Source organism: Triticum aestivum, chromosome 3B (assembly GCF_018294505.1).
Source record: "Triticum aestivum cultivar Chinese Spring chromosome 3B, IWGSC CS RefSeq v2.1, whole genome shotgun sequence".
In the NCBI taxonomy this organism is placed as follows: domain Eukaryota; kingdom Viridiplantae; phylum Streptophyta; class Magnoliopsida; order Poales; family Poaceae; genus Triticum; species Triticum aestivum.
In genome coordinates this window covers 443,463,876-443,484,271 of record NC_057801.1, presented here as the reverse complement: position 1 = coordinate 443,484,271, position 20,396 = coordinate 443,463,876, and positions in this window count along the sequence as shown.

Below are 20,396 nucleotides of genomic sequence, written 5' to 3'. Positions count from 1 at the left end.
TTAATAGCCATCGATCGATCGCTCGGGTTCAGTAACGCGTAGCCTGCAGTGCAATCGCTCAGGTTCAGTTAGAGCCAACACCTCGCACACACGCGCGTACGTGTACGAGAGAAATGCGCATCGCTTGGCCCTCGACCACCCACCATAACCGGGAACTCCCCGAAATTTTCCTCGCCCTCACTTCTACCACGGTTTTTTCCGTCATGGACAGCCCAAAGAATGTCATGCAGCTGCGTCTCCGGCCCGCCCAGGACAAAAAACCCATTTTCTGTCATGATTTTTTGTCATAGAAGTAGGAGCCCACCACATCTATGATGCTACCGGGTTTTGTCACAGTTATCGTTATAGAAGTGTCATATGTATCACATAAAAAAGTTTCGTTTAGCCCAAAATGTCACGGATGTGTCTTTTTTTGTAGCGCATGATCATAATATTGAAGCCAAAAGATGCAAAGTTGATAATGATAGTGCAACTTATTTGTGGCACTGCAGTTTGGGTCATATCAGTGTAAAGCGCATGAAGAAACTCCATGCTGATGGACTTTTGGAATCACTTGATTATGAATCACTTGGTGCTTGCGAACCGTGCCTTATAGGTAAGATGACTAAAACTCCATTCTCTAGAACAATGGAACGAGCTAGTGACTTATTGGAAATAATACATACCGATGTATGCGGTCCAATGAGTGTTGAGGCTCGTGGTGGGTATCGTTATTTTCTTACCTTCATAGATGATTTGAGCAGATATGGTTATGTCTACTTAATGAAGCATAAGTCTAAAACATTTGAAAAGTTCAAAGAATTTCAAAGTGAAGTGGAAAATCATTGTAACAAGAAAATAAAGTTTCTACGATCTGATCATGGAGGTGAATATCTAAGTTACGAGTTTGGTCTTCATTTGAAACAATGTGGAGTAGTTTCACAACTTACGCCACCTGGAATACCACAGCGAAATGGTGTGTCTAAAAGTCGTAACCATACTTTATTGGATATGGTGCAATCTATGATGTCTCCTACTGATTTACCGCTATCGTTTTGGGGTTATGCTTTAGAGACGATTGCATTTACTTCAAATAGGGCACCATCAAAATCTGTTGAGACGACGCCTTATGAACTGTGGTTTGGCAAGAACCAAAGTTGGCGTTTCTTAAAGTTTGGGGCTGCGATGCTTATGTGAAAAGTTCTAACCTGATATGCTCGAATCTAACCCAAATCGGAGAAGTGCGTCTTCGTAGGATACCCAAAGGAAACTGTTGGGTACACCTTCTATCACAGATCCGAAGGCAAAATCTTTGTTGCTAAGAATGGATCCTTTCTAGAGAAGGAGTTTCTCTCGAAAGAAGTGAGTGGGAGGAAAGTAGAACTTGATGCGGTAATTGTACCTTCTCCCTTATTGGAAAGTAGTTCATCACAGAAATCAGTTCTAGTGATTCCTACACCAATTAGTGAGGAAGCTAATGATGATGATCATGAAACTTCTGATCAAGTTACTACTAAACCTCACAGGTCTTTCAGAGTAAGATCCGCACTAGAGTGGTACGACAATCCTATTCTGGAAGTCATGTTACTAGACCATGGTGAACCTACGAACTATGAGGAAGCGATGATGAGCTAAGATTCCGTGAAATGGCTCGAGGCCATGAAATCTAAGATGGGATCCATGTGTGAGAACAAAGTGTGGACATTGGTGGACTTGCCCGATGATCGGCAAGCCATAGAAAATAAATGGATCTTCAAGAAGAAGATCGACGCTGACGGTAATGTTACTGTCTACAAAGCTCAACTTGTTATGAAAGGTTTTTGACAAGTTCAAGGAGTTGACTACGATGAGACTTTCTCACCCGTAGCCATGCTTAAGTCTGTTCGAATGATGTTAGAAATTGCCGCATTTTATGATTATGAAATTTGGCAGATGGATGTCAAAACTGCATTCCTGAATGGATTTCTGGAAGAAGAGTTGTATATGATGCAACCAGAAGGTTTTGTCGATACAAAGGGTGCTAACAAAGTGTGCAAGCTCCAGCGATCCATTTATGGACTGGTGCAAGCCTCTCGGAGTTGGAATAAACGTTTCGATAGTTTGATCAAAGCATATGGTTTTATACAGACTTCTGGAGAAGCATGTATTTACAAGAAAGTGAGTGGGAGCTCTGTATCATTTCTAATATTATATGTGGATGACATATTGTTGATTGGAAATGATATAGAATTTCTGGATAGCATAAACGAATACCTGAATAAGAGTTTTTTATTGAAAGACCTCGGAGAAGCTGCTTGCATATTGGTCATCAAGATCTATATAGATATATCAAGATGCTTAATTGGACTTCCAAAAAACACATACCTTGATAAAGTTTTGAAGAAGTTCAAAATGGATTAGTCAAAGAAAGGGTTCTTGCATGTCTTACAAGGTGTGAAATTGAGTCAGACTCTATGCCCGACCACTGCAGAAGATAAAGATAAAATGAAAGCCATTCCCTATGCTTCATCCATAGGTTCTATCATTTATGCAATGTTGTGTACCAGACCTGATGTGTGCCTTGCTATAAGCATAGCAGGGAGGTACCAAAGTAATCCCGGAGTGGAGCACTGGACAGCGGTCAAGAACATCCTGAAATACCTGAAAAGGACTAAGGATATGTTTCTCGTTTATGGAAGTGACAAAGAGCTCGTCGTAAACGGTTACATTGATGCAAGCTTTGACACTAATCTGGATGACTCAAAGTCTCAAACCGGATATGTATTATTGAATGGAGGAGCTATCAGTTGGTGCAGTTCCAAGTAGAGCGTCGTGGCGAGATCTACGTGTGAAGCGGAGTACATTGCTGCTTCGGAAGTTGCAAATGAAGGAGTTTTGATGAAGGATTTCATATCCATCTAGGTGACGTACCTAGTGCATTGGGTCCAATGAAAATCTTTTGTGACAATACTGGTGCAATTGCCTTGGCAAAGGAATCCAAATTTCACAAGATAATTGTCTGTGTCAAAACCGGCGGATCTCGGATAGGGGGTTCCGGACTGTGCGTCTAAGGTCGATGGTAACAGGAGACGGGGGACATGATGTTTACCCAGGTTTGGGCCCTCTCTATGGAGGTAATACCCTACCTCCTGCTTGATTGATCTTGATGAATATGAGTATTACAAGAGTTGATCTACCACGAGATCGTAATGACTAAAACCCTAGAAGTATAGCCTATGAGATTATGATTGTTCCCTATGGGCTAAACCCTTTGGTTTATATAGACATCGGAGGGGACTAGGGTTATACAAGGTCGGTTATAGAGAAAGGAATCTACATATCCGAATCGCCAAGCTTGCCATCCACGCCAAGGAGAGTCCCATCCGGACACGGGAAGAAGTCTTCTGTCTTGTATCTTCATAGCCCAACTGTCCGAGGACCCCTTAACCCAGGACTCCCTCAGTAGCCCCTGAACCAGGCTTCAATAACGAGGTGTCCGGTGCGCAGATTGTCTTCGACATTGCAAGGCGGGTTCCTCCTCCGAATACTCCAACATAGTCTTCGAACATAGAAAACGTGTCCAGCTCTGCAAAACAAGTACCACACACAACCGTAGAGAGTATAATATTTCGCGAGTCCAATCCGCTGACAACTTTTTGTAGCATGACATCATGTCACCGTCTGGTCATTATTCGAACCGTTTTTAGCCTGTCGCTCCATATTTCGAGGCGCGGTTTCATTGGCACGTCTTGTCAAAGCAGAGATCGTGTCACCTTATTGCGGGATTCTCATCAAAACGGGCATGGGTAACCTAACCGTGCCATCTGCATGGCCGTTGGGGAATAGGCGAGTTTTAAGGCGAGTGGGGAGGCGCTTGATATTCACTGCCTTTATAAAGAGACAAGGATTCACCCCTTTTCACCCACGCCTTCTCCTTCCTCTGCCCATCCATCCTCGAGCTCCAGCACCCAAGCTCTCATCTTTTCCGCCAAAAAAGCACTCCCAACATGTCCGGGTCTGGAATAAGAGGCAAGTGGATGGCCTCCTCCGTTAAGGGGAAGGACATCACAAAGCTCCGAGAGGCTGGGTACTTGGCCAAGGAAATCGTCCATCGGCTTCCAGCCGAGGGACAAATCGTCCCCACCCCGGAGCCCCAGGAGAGGGTGGTGTTCATCTCACACTTCGTTCGCAGGCTGGGATTCCCTCTCCACCCTTTCGTCCGTGGACTCATGTTCTACTATGGTCTGGACTTCCATGATCTTGCCCCCAACTCCATCCTCAACATCTCGGCATTTATTGTCGTGTGTGAGGCCTTCCTCCGCATCCCACCTCACTTCGGACTATGGATGAAGACCTTCAATGTGAAGCCGAAGGTGGTGAGTGGTCAACAGGCAGAGTGCGGAGGCGCCATGGTGGGTAAGATGCCCAACGTCACATGCCCCGAGGGCTCTGTCGGTGTCAAAACCCGCGGATCTCGGGTAGGGGGGGGGGGTCCTAAACTGTGCGTCTAAGGCTAATGGTAACAGGAGGCGGGGGACACAATGTTTACCTAGGTTCGGGCCCTCTCGATGGAGGTAATACCCTACTTCCTGCTTGATTGATCTTGATGATATGAGTATTACAAGAATTGATCTACCACGAGATCATAGAGGCTAAACCCTAGAAGTTAGCCTATGATTATGATTGTTGTTGTCCTACGGACCAAACCCTCCGGTTTATATAGACACCGGAGGGGGCTAGGGTTACACAGATTCGGTTACAGAGAAGGAAATCTACATATCCGAATTGCCAAGCTTGCCTTCCACGCAAAGGAGAGTCCCACCCGGGCACGGGATGAAGTCTTCAATCTTGTATCTTCATAGTCCAACAGTCCGGCAAAAGTACATAGTCCGGCTATCCGAGGACCCCCTAATCCAGGACTCCCTTAGGCTCCTTCGTGGAGATAGTCAAAGGGTGGCAGTCAAAGTGGTTCTACATCACAGAGCCACGCGGCACCACCTAGGTCGCGGCTCCCGCATTCCGGAGGTGTTCTGTACTTCTGCCTAAGAAGGCTGCTCTGTACTTCTGCTGCAAGGGCCACAGTGTGCTCCTCCATACGGAGCGAGCGCTCTGTGTTTCCATTAACTGTTATAACCCCGCGAGGTCCTGGCATTTTGTGCTTGAGGTATGCATAATGCGGTACCGCATTGAATCTGGCAAATGCGGTTCGTCCGAGCAGTGCATCATAGCCACTGCGGAAGGGGACGATACTGAAGATTAACTCCTCGCTTCAGAAGTTGTCCGGAGATCCAAAGACTACTTCCAGTGTGATTGAGCCCGAGCAACAGGCCTCTACACTTGGTATTACACCTTTAAAGGTGGTTTTGGTGGGTTTGATCCTTGAGGGAGATGGCGACATACTCGACGTCGAGTGTGTCGCCAGCAGTCTCTCATTGTTGATGAAGGCCGATGGAGCAGATCTGGCTTTTGCTCCGCTGGAGGATGTGGTGGCTTCTCGATGGCGATGTTGGTGGAGGTCTGGTTCGCGCTCTCTCGGTAGTGCGGGTGGTGTTGGACCACGGCTACAAGGCTTCGGCGGATTTTCTACGGTGATGGCGGTGTGAGGCCTCAGGAACGGTGCTGCTCGGTACCTCGTGGGGGTGGAGATGCGCAACTTTATGGATGAAAATCCTGTCCGGTTTTGGCCGGCTGGCGTCGATGGCACCCGCGGGTGTCATTCCCCTCTCTGGAGGCGACGTCGAGTGTGTTGCCATCTCCCTCATGCTTGGTGTTGGCAGTTGTCTCCAGACGAAAGCTTTGGTCCTCTGGAGAGGCATGATGGCGGCGTCTGCGATGTCGTTTCTCTGTTGGGAGCATCAAGCGAGGAAACTGAGTTTCTTGTTGGTGCTCCTCCGGTGTTCGTCGTGGCCCTGATCGCTCTCCTCCGGCGCTATGTAGGATCATCACGGATGAATCCAAGGAAGCTGGAGTTGCTATTCTTCGGAGGTGTTCTGTGTTGATCAAGACGCGGAAAGGTTTTTGGTTTTGGGCAGGTTTATCCGTGTTATAGTTGTGTTGTCATGTGTGGCTATCTTGAGGATAGCCAGATGTGGTATTGTGCTACTCTCGTTGTTCGAAGCGAGTGATAGATGTCATGTACTATTTTCCTCTCCTTCTATAAAGCTATGGTGTGCAATTTGCGTACCCTCGAAAAAAGGGATTGATGCCCATTTTGCGCACTGTATCCTGATAGAGTAGGTTCAGGCTGGTGCCCCCGTCCATGAGGACTCGTGTGAGGTGGAATCCGTCAATAATTGGGTCGAGGACCAACGCGGCCGAACCGCCATGACGCATATTGGTTGGATGGTCCCTGCGATCAAAGGTGATCGGACAAGAAGACCGTGGTTTGAATTTTGGGGCGACTAGCTCCATCGCGTAGACGTCCCTTAGTGCACGCTTACGCTCCCTCTTGGGAATATGGGTTGCGTATATCATATTTACCGTTTTCACTTGGGGAGGAAATTTCTTCTGTCCTCCTGTGTTCGGCAGCCGGGGCTCCTCGTCGTCCTCACTGTGCGGCCTTTTTTCCTTGTTTTTGGCATTCAACTTGCCGGCCTGTTTGAACACCCAACATTCCCTGTTGGTGTGGTTGGCTGGTTTATCGGGGGTGCCGTGAATTTGGCACGAGTGATCGAGTATACGGTCCAGACTGGACGGGCCCGGGTTGTTTCTTTTGAATGGCTTTTTTCGCTGACCGGACTTAGAACCACTGAATCGGGCGTTGACGGCCGTGTCTTTGGCGTTGTCGCCGTTGTTGTGACGCTTGTGTCTGCTGCGTCAGGGCTTGCCGTTGCAATCTCTGGCCTCTGATGTGCCAGGATTTCTTTCTGTGTTGTTGCTACGAGCCAACCAGCTATCCTCGCCCCCACAAAAGCGGGTCATGAGTGTCATGAGGGCTGCCATGGACTTCGACTTCTCTTGGCCGAGGTGTCAGGCAAGCCAATCATCACAGATGTTATTTCTAAAGGCCGCTAGGGCTTCGGCATCCGGACAGTCGACAATTTGGTTCTTTTTAGTTAGGAACCGAGTCCAGAATTTCCAGGCTGACTCTCCGTGCTGTTGGGTTATGTGACTTAAATCGTCAACATCCGGTGGTCGCACATAAGTGCCCTAGAAGTTATCCAGGAATGCGTCTTCCAGGTTCTCCCAACTTCCAATGGAGTTTGCCGGCAAACTATTCAGCCAATGTCGAGCCGGTCCCTTGAGTTTTAGTGGGAGGTACTTGATAGCATGTAGATCATCCCCTCGAGCCATGTGAATGTGGAGGAAGAAATCTTCTGTCCATACCGCCGGGTCTGTAGTCCCATCATAGGGCTCGATATTCACGGGCTTAAACCCTTCTAGGAATTCATGATGCATTACTTCGTCAGTGAAGCATAGGGGGTGTGCGGCGCCTCTATGTCGGGCTACATCACGACACAGTTCCAATGAGTCTGGTGAGTGAAGCATAGGGGGTGTGCGGCGCCTCTATGTTGGGATACATCACGACACAGTTCCAATGAGTCTGGTCTGTTGTATTCGGCCCGGCCGGATTTGTGTTTAGTGTATCCGGCGTGACGGTCACCGTCACGCGTTGGGGTGTGCCCACGTGATCCATAGATCGATCTTGACTGTTCTTCTTTGTTCAATTTGTCTTGCAGGTCATGCATGTAGCCCCAGGCCTACGTGTTTTTGCTTGTTTGGTGACGGGGTGCGGGCTGTACTTCGGGCTGATACACCGCTTTGTCTCGCCCACGAGGTGACTGGTCAGCCGCATCCTACGCTGGTAGTGTAGGCTCTAGTGCCTCCTCCTCAAGTTGAGGTAGCAACCTGCGCTTTGGGTAACTTTTGGTTGGGCGCTCGAGTCCGTATTCCTCGGCTGCCAGGACCTCGGTCCATCTATCAGTTAGCAGATCTTGATCAGCTTGAAGCTGCTGCTGCTTTTTCTTCAGGCTTTTTGCAGTGGCTATAAGTTGGTGCTTGAAGCGCTCCTGCTCGACGGTATCCTCAGGCACGATGAATTCTTTGTCGCCGAGGCTCACCTCGTCTTCGGAGACGGGCATGTAATTGTCATCCTCTGATTCTCCATCCATTGCCTGTTCCTCAGGGCTAGATTGCTGTAGGACCTTGAAGTATGTTTAGAGGGGGGTGATTAGACTACTTGACCAATTAAAAACTTAACCTTTTCCCAATTTTAGACTTTGGCATATTTTAGCTATCTTTGCACAAGTCAAGCAATCTTCACACAATTCAAGCAAGCATGCAAAGAGTATATGAGCAGCGGAAATTAAAGCATGCAACTTGCAAGAATGTAAAGGGAAGGGTTTGGAGGATTCAAACGCAATTGGAGACACGAATGTTTTTGTCGTGGTTCCGATAGGTGGTGCTATCGTACATCCACGTTGATGGAGACGTCAACCCACGAAGGGTAACTGTTGCGCGAGTCCACGGAGGGCTCCACCCACGAAGGGTCCACGAAGAAGCAACCTTGTCTATCCCACCATGGCCGTCGCCCACGAAGGACTTGCCTCACTAGCGGTAGATCTTCACAAAGTAGGCGATCTCCTTGCCCTTACAAACTCCTTGGTTCAACTCCACAATCTTGTCGGAGGCTCCCAAGTGACACCTAGCCAATCTAGGAGACACCACTCTCCAAGAAGTAACAAATGGTGCGTTGATGATGAACTACTTGCTCTTGTGCTTCAAATGATAGTCTCCCCAACACTCAACTCTCTCTCATAGGATTTGGATCTGGTGGAAAGATGTCACATCCCTAATTCTGGTCTGACCTATGTTAGCTTCCATGTGAGCATCATGTTTAAATTCAAATGAAACTTGAATTGAGGAATTTTCAAAAGCCTCAGAAAACCTCTAAAAATAACCAACATTTAAATCTCATCAAATGAGTCCAAGAAAATGTTCCTGTTATTCTGTGAAAATATTGGCATGAGGTAAAATTCAAACCAATATTTTCAGAGTCACGGAAATAATTTATTTTGGGTCTTTGATTTAAATCAATAATATATTTGGGTTGGAATTATTTCTGCTATATAAGAAATAATGTTCAAATATTTTGTAAGTTTGCATGTGACCTTGGACTAGCTCTCTTAGATCACATAAAAATTTACAGAAAGTTTTAAAATGGTTTAGTTTCCAAACTAAACCAAAACAAAATAACAGAAATAGAAAAACTAAAATAAAAGAGAGAGAGAGACTCACCTGGGCACTTACCTGGCGCCCACCAAGCCCACCTAGGCCTCACCTGTGCTGGCCCAGCCCACCTGGCCTGGTGCCAGTCATCCCCAACCTCTGCCAGTAGGCAGAGGAGGGACAATGCAAGGCGCGCGCAGGCGCCACGCCACCAGGCCGCCTGCCTGCGTCGCCTGGCCACCGTGACGCCTCGCTTCTTCTCCTCGGCGCCGCCTCGACCCCCTGGACACCACTCTTCCCTCCTCTGCCCTCTCCTTCGTCCTCTCCCGCTACGGCAGACGCGCCCGTAAGCCGCCGCCGCCGTAGTCGACGCCACCGCCTCTCCCTCGCCCCTGGAACTGCCCACGAGCTCCGCCTACTCCCTCTCTTCTTCCTCACCGAGCTGCCCGATGCCGGACGCCCTGCATCACCCTCTGCCCCGCCATCTTCGCCGCCTCTGCCCGGAGATCGCCACCGTCAACTCACCGTCGCAGAAGCTTCCCCGAGCCCGCTGAGCTTCTCTCCCGACCCCTTGTGAGCTCGTGCGCCTTCCCCCTCTCTCCCCGCAGTCTAACTCGCCGTCTAGCACTAGCGCTGCTGCGCCCGAGAGCTTGCTGCCACCGTCCATGGCGCCACCGCGGCCACAGCTGCTGCCACCACGTCCGAGCTCGTCAGCGCGCTCAGCGGACCCCCAGGAGCACGTAGCACTCTTCGCCTTCTCCTCTAATGCATCCTAGCATCGCCACCGTCTGCACCCGAACTCCAGCCGTCGCGGAAGCGGACACCGCCATCGATATAGGTCGTCTCCTGCGACCCCACTAGCACCAGCCGACGCGGACAAGGCTCAAGGTTCCAACGGTGCCATCCGCGCCTCGAACCGTGGTCTGTGCTGCGATTCCGCGCATCGCCGCCATCTCAGACCTTGCCGGTGTCGAGTCGCCGGCAGGTTTGACCCGAGTTGGCCAGGGTTTGACTCCCCTGGGTCAACAAAAGTGGGCCCAGAGCCCTGCTAATTTTAGCTTAGCGCTAATTAACTTTTAGTTAACCCACTAATTCACTGACATGCGGGGCGAGGCCCCACTAACAGTTTAGTTAGTATTAACTTAACCCTGTTAATTAGTTGTTTCACTGACGTGTGGGTCCCAGCCATCAGGTTTGACCTGGTCGACGCCTGTTGACCACTGACGTCACCGTGACGTAGTGCTGACGCAGTTAATTATTTTCTGGATTTATTCTTATTCAGGAAATTTCAGAAAATAATGCAAACTTCTAAAAATCATATAAAATCAACCGTAGCTCCAAATGAAATAAGTTATATATGAAAAATTATCAAAAAAATCCAATCTACCCATCTGTACTGGTTTCATCCATGTTTAAACAACTTAACCTTGCTGTTTAGATGAAACGTGATAATGCACTTATATGAGGTCATAGTTTAGGCTTGTATTTGAATCTTTGATTCAAACAAGCTCAAACCACTCTGGTTTTAGTTGCATTAGCCCAACACATAGCATATTGACATGTCATGATCATGCATCATATTGTGCATCGCATTGATTGTATTTCTTCTCTGTTGCCCGTATTTGTCCCCTCTTGATAGACGTGATACCGACGATGAGATCGATGACACCGATGAAGAGCTATATAATCTTCAGAAGTGCCAGGCAAGCAAAACCCCCTTGTTCATTCCGATACAATCCTACTCTCTTGCTCCTGCTCTCTTTTACTGCATTAGGACAACAATGATTCATATGTTACTTGCTGCGGTAGCTGAACCCCTTTATCCTCTGCATGACCTGTCATTGCCACAGTAAATAGATGAAACCCACTAGCATGAGTAGGAGTTGTTTGAGCCCTGTTGTGCCTACTCATTTATGCTTGTTTGTCATGCCTGCTACTGCTTAGAGTTGAGTCATGTCTGATTCATCGGGGATGAATCAGAGGTGTGTGAACATGTCCTACTGTGTGTGAGATAAGTGTGTGAAAACGATTTGGTAAAGGTAGCGGTTAGAGGCCATGTAGGAGTACATGGTGGGTTGTCTCATTGAAGCCGTCCTCAGGAACTGAGTTCTGTGTTTGTGATCCATGAAGCAGATACTACCACGCATTGGGCCCGAAACCAATGGACCCTCTCGGCTTCTTAATCACCCTTGTCCTCTGTCCAGGAGTTGCAAGTAGTTTCTGGTGTTTGTAGTATGCTGGAGGCCGTGGGCAGCGATTACCGGAGGGGTGGGCTGTGATGCGGTAGGCACGCGGCACGGTGTACCGGGCACCCATTTGGTGTCTCGGGGACCCTGCACACATCATTCGGGGTCGTATGTGGAAACCTTGGCTGGACCCCCTGCGGATGGAACCTGAATAGGCGATAAACCTGGACTAGAGACTTGAGTGTTTAGGTAGGCCGTGGCCGACACCCTCGTTGGGCTTCCGCTTGAAGGTTGCCAAGTACATGTCGTGTAAATGGCGGTAAGTGGTGAGAGCGTGTGTGAAGAAGTACACCCCTGCAGGGTTAACATCATCTATTCGAATAGCCGCGTCCGCGGTAAAGGACCTTTGGGTTGCCTATACAGTTCATAGACAAGTGAAAGTGGATACTCTAAAATACGCAAGATAAGCGTGAGTGCTATGGATGGCGTTCTCGTAGGGAGACGAGAGCGCATCCATAGTGGTGTATGATATGGTGAATATGTGGACTCGTGTGCGCCACCTCAAAAGAGTTACTTGCAGTCGTAGTTCAGGATAGCCACTGAGTCAAAGCTGGCTTGCTGCAGTTAAACTCCACCACCCCCTTTGTTGATAACGATGCATATGTAGATAGTTCTGATGTAAGTCTTCCTGGGTACATTTCTACTCACGTTTGCCTATTTTTTGTTTTGCAGAGAGACTTCAGTCTCACTAGTAGTTTTGCTTGGACTTCGACGTTTAGCTTGTTACCTCAGCTACGATCTTGTGCCCTCGGCAGGATCTGGTAGATAGTCAGGCTTTTCAGCCTTTTCATTTATAGATGTCTGTACTCAAACATGTTAAGCTTCCGCTTGTGCTGTGGCTTGTATGCTCTGAATGCTAGGTCGAGAGACCCATGTTTGTAATATCTCGCTCCTCGGAGCCTATTGAATAAAATACTTGAGTTATAGAGTCATGTTGTGATGCCATGTTGTATTTGCACATATCGAGCATATTGTGTGTATGTTATTGAAATGCTTGGTATGTGTGGGATCTGACTATCTAGTTGTTTATCCTTGGTAGCCTCTCTTACCAGGAAATGTCTCCTAGTGATTCCACTGAGCCCTGGTAGCTTGCTACTGCTCCGGAACACTTAGGCTGGCCGGCATGTGTCCTTCTTTGTCCTTGTGTCTGTCCCTTCGGGGAAATGTCACGTGGTGTCTACCGGAGTCCTGTTAGCCTGCTACAGCCCGGTTTACCGGAGTCCTGCTAGCCCAGTTGTTACAGCCCAGATTCACTCGCTGATGACCGACACGCTCGTTGCTGGTTCATGTATGCCTGTCCCTGTAAGTTAGTGCCACTTTGGGTTCACGACTAGCCATGTCAGCCCGGGCTCCTTGTCATATGGATGCTAGCGACACTATCATATACGTGTGCCAAAACGCGCAAACTGTCCCGGGCAAGGTAAGGCGACACCCGTGGAATACCGTGCGTGAGGCCGCAAAGTGATATGAAGTGTTACATGCTAGATCGGTGTGGCTTTGAGTCGGGGTCCTGACAGCTTTGGTATCAGAGCTTGACTGCCTATAGGATTACCAAGCCAAACTGGTCGAAGTTGAGTCTAGAAATTCTTTAGTTATATAAGGGAATTGATTGTGGGATGGAACGTAAGGCTCTTTTTACTCCTTATACCTTGTGCCCTTCTGATCTGAGTCATCTTATCTTTCCTACGGGGTTAAGGAACTAGGCTATCTCTTCTTTCTATCAGGATCACGTGTTACTAATCCATAGACTTATAGAATTGTTGGACTTCAGCCTCGTTTCAGTTCCTATTACTTCTGTGTGTTTATAGTTGTTCTCAGAATCTTGATATTGTGATGATCGAGTGGTTATGCCACCATTTTGCAGGATGTCTTAAATCCTTTTGAGCATTTACAGTCATTATGCTGTCCGAGTCATCCCAAGTTTCTGAATAGTCCGATGCATTTGCAGATCCCCCTTTCCGTTTCCAATGTTTCTTTAGGCCAGGTTAATCACACTAACTGCTGAGTTGAGGTACTGTATGGCCTCGACGTATATGTTGGAGCTATTATCATGACCCTAGAAGTCTTATAGAACCATATAGTAATCTAGCCATGTTTAGTGTCCCAGTGTGATGATTCTGGCCATCATTCTCGAAAGCATCCCATGATGCCACTTAGTAGTAGTTATTCTACTCCTGGATTTCTGAAACCGAGATCCACCCTACTCACCTCATGTTGATAGTGTTGCTCGTTCCTTTAGGTTATTAGTAACCTTTGTATTAATCCTCAAGGTCCATGGTATTTCCTTCTTCCAAATACTATGAACCACTTATGGCAGAAGTTTGTTCGATCAAAAGATCACAACAAGAGTGCTCTCGAAGAGTTCTCCATTCTATATCGTGACTCTGCCAGTCCTACCTCTCTGCATGAATTGTCCGGAAGAAATATGTTGAACTCGTTCGACATTCTAATCCATGCATCCACAACTCAGAAAAACATATGTTCCTTTGAGTTGTCCCTCTTTAGTTGTCTTCTGACCTTCGTCTATCAATTGATAGTCAAGAGTATGCGTGCATTCATTTATCGATGCCTATTACTCTTGTGGTCCGTCAAGCCATTCTATTCTGGAATGACTAGGAGAAACAAACTCCAGAACCTCATCCATTTCCAGGATTGGGTCAAAGTAGTTGTGCTCCGCAGATCAAATTGCTAATCCAGCTTTTGTACTGCTCTACCTTGCAGTATTACCATCTTTATATTAAGATTATCATGGGAATTGCACACCATTCTATGAACTCTTGATACAGTGATACTTCTCGCCCTCATTATTCATTTCTTGGCTCCCGTGTTGTTGTAACCGGAATGCTGACAAGTGAATCGTGGTGTGTGAAATCAATACTCCTAGCAACTCCGTTGCTTGGTAGTTAAATGTACAATAACCTCATTCTTAGCGTGTTGGTTATTGAATCATCACCCTAAGGTTGATCATGCCCCCTAGTCCTTAATTCCGGTGTACTCTTCGATCAATGAGTTAGGATTGTGTCAATCCCTTGCTCGTTTGATCATGTCATCTTGCCCTGAAAAGCAAGATTATTCTCGAGCTTAGTAACATATCGGTGGTTCGTGATTTTCTGAATATCTTCTCAGAAGTGTTACCAGGTTGTCACCTGACCGCTATGTTGAGTTCGTGATCAAGTTGGTTTCTGGTAAACCACCCCTTCTCTAAGAATCTTTGTTGGGTACCCCTAAGCTAGTTGGTTAAGCGGAACAATAACTTGGAGAGTTGGAAGATAAAAGCTTGTCTGACTTAGTTCATTTTAAGGGATATCTTGTATGCGCATTGGAGAAAGATGATATCTTCATCGATTGGTCTCTGTGATCAGTTGTTGGACCTATTGTCTTATCAAAGCTTTGATTTGAGTGTGGGTTATCGCCAAATCAAATCAGAACCAATGGTATTCATAATGTTGTCTTACCCGTGGTTATCTCCTCGAGCATACACCATTATATTTTTGGGTCTGACCAATGCTATCACCTTGTTAACATAATTCTGGAATTTCACTTATGTGGAAACTTGGATGAATTGTTGTTGAGTCCATCAGCAACATTTTTATCTTCTCCGTGATTTGTGTTGAACATCTAGCTAGTATTGGAAACTTTTATAAGCATTATCTTCGTGTTCCATTCATGAAGCATATGCTCGGATGAAAGAAGTGACTTCCTATAATTCATGTGCATTTGATGCAAGTTGTCGCCGTGAATTCGATAGTCAATGTTGCTTCCTTTGGAATTATCCCAAATCGGTCATGCATACGTGTGAAGTATTCTGTGGTTTGGAGACTTGCAACCTTCATTCTATATGCATCCCTAGCACCCCAAGCCACTGATTGGTTTGTTTGAGGAAAAGGAGTTGTTGTGCGAATACTAGTTCATGCACAAGATTCTGATATCCTCAATGATGGTTCCCTACCAGAACCCGGTAGTGTTTTATTATAAGACTACTATGTGGCCATGCTTGTCTGCGACATCGTGTTCACATGTGTTTAGCAGAACCAGCTCATGTTTTGGAGCTTGCTATCGTAGTTCATTTCCCGAGAATCTTGCAACATCATCTCATCGATTTGTGTTGCAAACTTTAATTTTGTTTCTAGACTTGATAAGTCTGGAATATCCTGACACCAACAAGATTTGAATCTCAGGCAGATATGATGGTTGGAACATCTCCCAAGAACTATAATATTGGTCTCTCGATAACTGGTAAAGTGGATGTCGTGGCCAACACACTCAGCCGGAAGACCTATGATTGTAGTATCTTGATTGAGGAAGTTGGCCACCTCCCCATAAGGATTTCGTAGGATTTACTCCCTAGTTGTCCCTTATGGGTTTTTGTGTTTCCGAAGTCCGACCTGTTACTTGATGTTCTAGATACCAAACCATATCAATAAATGGGTTACGCTAGCACATCAAGGAGAACATTAGAAGCGGAGTGCTAAATGTCTCTCGGTTGATCATCCAGATTTTGCCCCTTGGCTCCGCTAAGGTGAAATCTGAGAAAGTGTTATCTTCCTTTGCATCTGCATCCTCCACCAATATCCATCATGGTAGTATGTTGTGTTGCCAAGATCCTTGACACGGATGTTGGTAAAGCCTTGGTGAATATGGAAATGCTCAAGTTCTTGAGAGCACGCACAAGCACTAGGTGCTATCATAGTTCTAATTGGGATTGTTCTCAGTTTCCCCGGTTATGCTACAACCTGTTGAGCAATGGACTCACTCTCTACTGTTGGGTTCCTCCCCAGTTACTAGAATCATTCCCAGCATTTTCACCTTGTTCCTAGCTTGCACCGGAAATGTGTAATTCTACCATGGGTTCCATCCATTTCCGGTGATAAGCAAAATCATCCATTGCGTTGTCTTTAACAAGGTAATCCACATCACCATCCTAGTCCGAGTATGCCATTCTACCGAACACCTCCAAACGATCGCTCTAGATTTGCCCTAGGTTGGTATAAAGAGTTTCAATGATCTCTGAATCAAAGGTAATTCTTTTTGCCACTTGAGGGGATATATCTACGAGTCACCAACCCTAAGGTGTCTCGTTGTGGTATCATGGCAACTCAACTCGCTACGTTGACAACTAATTACCACCTTCTTAAGTGTGGAATTGTTGTCTAGCTAGTGAACCTTCGACATCTGTTCCACTCCATCCCTTTGGATGAATTCTTCGCATCTCGGCTCAAGAGATGTTCTTACCTCTCACTCCATGAGTTGATCTTGAATACTCGATCTTCGAGGAGATCATTTTCTATAGAGTCTCCTTCTGTCGTCATCATGTTGGATGAAGACCTCGCAAGCAAAACCCCCTCCGTCTTCTTACCTCGCGTCCTGAATCTCGTGACGAGATTCTTGTTTAGTGGGGGTGAGTTGTCACATCCCTAGTTCTTGTCTGACCTATGCTAGCTTCCATGTGAGCATCATGTTTAAATTCAAATGAAACTTGAATTGAGGAATTTTCAAAAGCCTCAGAAAACCTCTAAAAATAACCAACATTTAAATCTCATCAAATGAGTCCAAGAAAATGTTCCTGTTATTTTGTGAAAATATTGGCATGTGGTAAAATTCAAACCAATATTTTCAGAGTCACAGAAATAATTTATTTTGGGTCTTTGATTTAAATCAAAAATATATTTGGGTTGGAATTATTTCTGCTCTATAAGAAATAATGTTCAAATATTTTGTAAGTTTGCATGTGACCTTGGACTAGCTCTCTGAGGTCACATAAAAATTTATAGAAAGATTTAAAATGGTTTAGTTTCCAAACTAAACCAAAACAAAATAACAGAAATTGAAAAACTAAAATAAAAGAGAGAGAGAGACTCACCTGGGCACTTACCTGGTGCCCACCAAGCCCACTTGGGCCTCACCTGTGCTGGCCATGCCCACATGGCCTGGTGCCAGTCATCCTCAACCTCTGCCAGTAGGCAGAGGACGGACAACGCACGACGCGCGCGGGTGCCACGCCACCAGGCTGCCTGCCTGCATCGTGTGGCCACCGCGACGCCTCGCGTCTTATCCTCGGCGCCGCCTCAACCCCCTGGACACCACTCTTCCCTCCTCTGCCCTCTCCCTCGTCCTCTCCCGCAACGGCCGACGTGCCCGTAAGCCGCCGCCGCCGTAGACGACGCCACCGCCTCTCCCTCGACCCCTGGAGCTGCCCACGAGCTCCGCTTAGTCCCTCTCCTCTTCCTTATCGAGCCGCCCGAAGCCGGACGCCCTGCATCACCCTCTGCCCCGCCATCTTTGCCGCCTCTGCCCAGAGATCGCCGCCATCAACTCGTCGTCGCAGAAGCTTCCCCGAGCCCGCTGAGCTTCTCTCCCGACCCCTTGTGAGCTCCTACGCCTTCCCCCTCTCTCCCCGCAGTCTAACTCACCCTCTAGCGCTAGCACCACCGCTCCCGAGACCTTGCTGCCGCCGTCCATGGTGCCACCGTGGCCACAACTGCTGCCACCGCGCCCGAGCTCGTCAGCGTGCTCAGCGCACCCCCAGGAGCACGTAGCACTCTTCGGCTTCTCCTCTAGTGCACCGTAGCATCGCCACCGTCTGCACCCAAACTCCGGCCGCCACGGAAGCGGACACCGCCATCGATATAGGTCGTCTCCGGCGACCCCACTAGCACCAGCCGACGCGGACGAGGCTCAGGGTTCCAAGGGTGCCATCCGCGCCTCGAACCGTGGCCTGTGCTGCGATTCCGCGCATCGCCGCCATCTCGGACCTTGCCGGCGTCGAGTCGCCGGCAGGTTTGACCCGAGTTGGCCAGGGTTTGACTCCCCTGGGTCAACAAAAGTGGGCCCAGAGCCCTGCTAATTTTAGCTTAGCGCTAATTAACTTTTAGTTAACCCACTAATTCACTGACATGCGGGCCCAGGCCCCACTAACAGTTTAGTTAGTATTAACTTAACCTTGTTAATTAGTTGTTTCACTGACGTGTGGGTCCCAGCCTCAGGTTTGACCTGGTCGACGCTTGTTGACCGCTGATGTCATAGTGACGTAGTGCTGACGCAGTTAATTATTTTCTGGATTTATTCTTATTCAGAAAATTTTAGAAAATAATGCAAACTTCTAAAAATCATATAAAATCAACCGTAGCTCCAAATGAAATAAGTTATATATGAAAAATTATCAAAAAAATCCAATCTACCCATCTGTACTGGTTTCATGCATGTTTAAACAACTTAACCTTGCTGTTTAGATGAAATATGATAATGCACTTATATGAGGTCATAGTTTAGGCTTGTATTTGAATCTTTGATTCAAACAAGCTCAAACCACTCTGGTTTTACTTGCATTAGCCCAACACATAGCATATTGACATGTCATGATCATGCATCATATTGTGCATTGCATTGGTTGTATTTCTTCTTTGTTGCCCGTTTTGTCCCCTCTTGATAGATGTGATACCGACGATGAGATCGATGACACCGATGAAGAGCTATATAATCTTCAGAAGTGCCAGGCAAGCAAAACCCCTTTGTTCATTCCAATACAATCCTACTCTCTCGCTCCTACTCTCTTTTACTGCATTAGGACAACAACGATTCACCTGTTACTTGCTGCGGTAGCTGAATCCCTTTATCCTCTACATGACCTGTCATTGCCACAGTAAATAGATGAAACCCACTAGCATGAGTAGGAGTTGTTTGAGCCCTATTGTGCCTACTCATTCATGCTTGTTTGTCATGCCTGCTACTGCTTAGAGTTGAGTCATGTCTGATTCATCGGGGATGAATCAGAGGTGTGTGAACATGTCCTACTGTGTGTGAGCTAAGTGTGTGAACACGATTTGGTAAAGGTAGTAGTGAGAGGCCATGTAGTAGTACATGGTGGGTTGTCTCATTGAAGCTGTCCTCAAGAACTGAGTTATGTGTTTGTGATCCATGAAACATATACTACCAGGCATTGGGCCCGAAACCAATGGACCCTCTCGGCTTCTTAATCACCCTTGTCCTTTGTCTAGGAGTTGCAAGTAGTTTCTGGTGTTTGTAGTATGCTGGAGGCCGTGGGCAGCGCTGACTGGAGGGGTGGGCTGTGATACGGTAGGCACGTGGCACGGTGTACCGGGCGCCCGTTTGGTGTCTCGGGAACCCTGCACACATCGTTCGGGGCCGTATGTGGAAACCTCGGCCAGACTCCCTGGGGATGGAATCTGAATAGGCGATAAAGCTGGACTAGAGACTTGAGTGTTTAGGTAGGTCGTGGCCGACACCCTCGTTGGGCTTCTGCTTGAAGGTTGCCGAGTAAATGTCGTGTAAACGGCGGTAAGTGGTGAGAGCGTGTGTGAAGAAGTACACCCCTGCAGGGTTAACATCATCTATTCGAATAGCCACGTCTGCGGTAAAGGACCTCTGGGTTGCCTATACAGTTCATAGACAAGTGAAAGTGGATACTCTAAAATACGCAAGATAAGCGTGAGTGCTATGGATGGCGTTCTCGTAGGGAGACGAGAGCGGATCCATAGTGGTGTATTGATATGGTGACTATGTGGACTCGTGTGCGCCACCTCAAAAGAGTTACTTGCAGTCGTAGTTCAGGATAGCCACCGAGTCAAAGATGGCTTGCTGCAGTTAAACTCCACCACCCCCTTTGTTGATAACGATGCATATGTAGATAGTTCTGATGTAAGTCTTGCTGGGTACATTTGTACTCACATTTGCCTATTTTATGTTTTGCAGAGAGACTTCAGTCTCACTAGTAGTTCCGCTTGGACTTCAACGTTTAGCTTGTTACCTCAGCTACGATCTTGTGCCCTCGGCAGGATCTGGTAGATAGTCAGGCTTTTCAGCCTTTTTCATTTATAGATGTCTGTACTCAGACATGTTAAGCTTCCGCTTGTTCTTTGACTTGTATGCTCTGAATGCTGGGTCGAGAAACCCATGTTTGTAATATCTCGCTCCTCGGAGCCTATTTAATAAAATACTTGAGTTGCAGAGTCATGTTGTGATGCCATGTTGTATTTGCACATATCGAGCATATTGTGTGTATGTTAT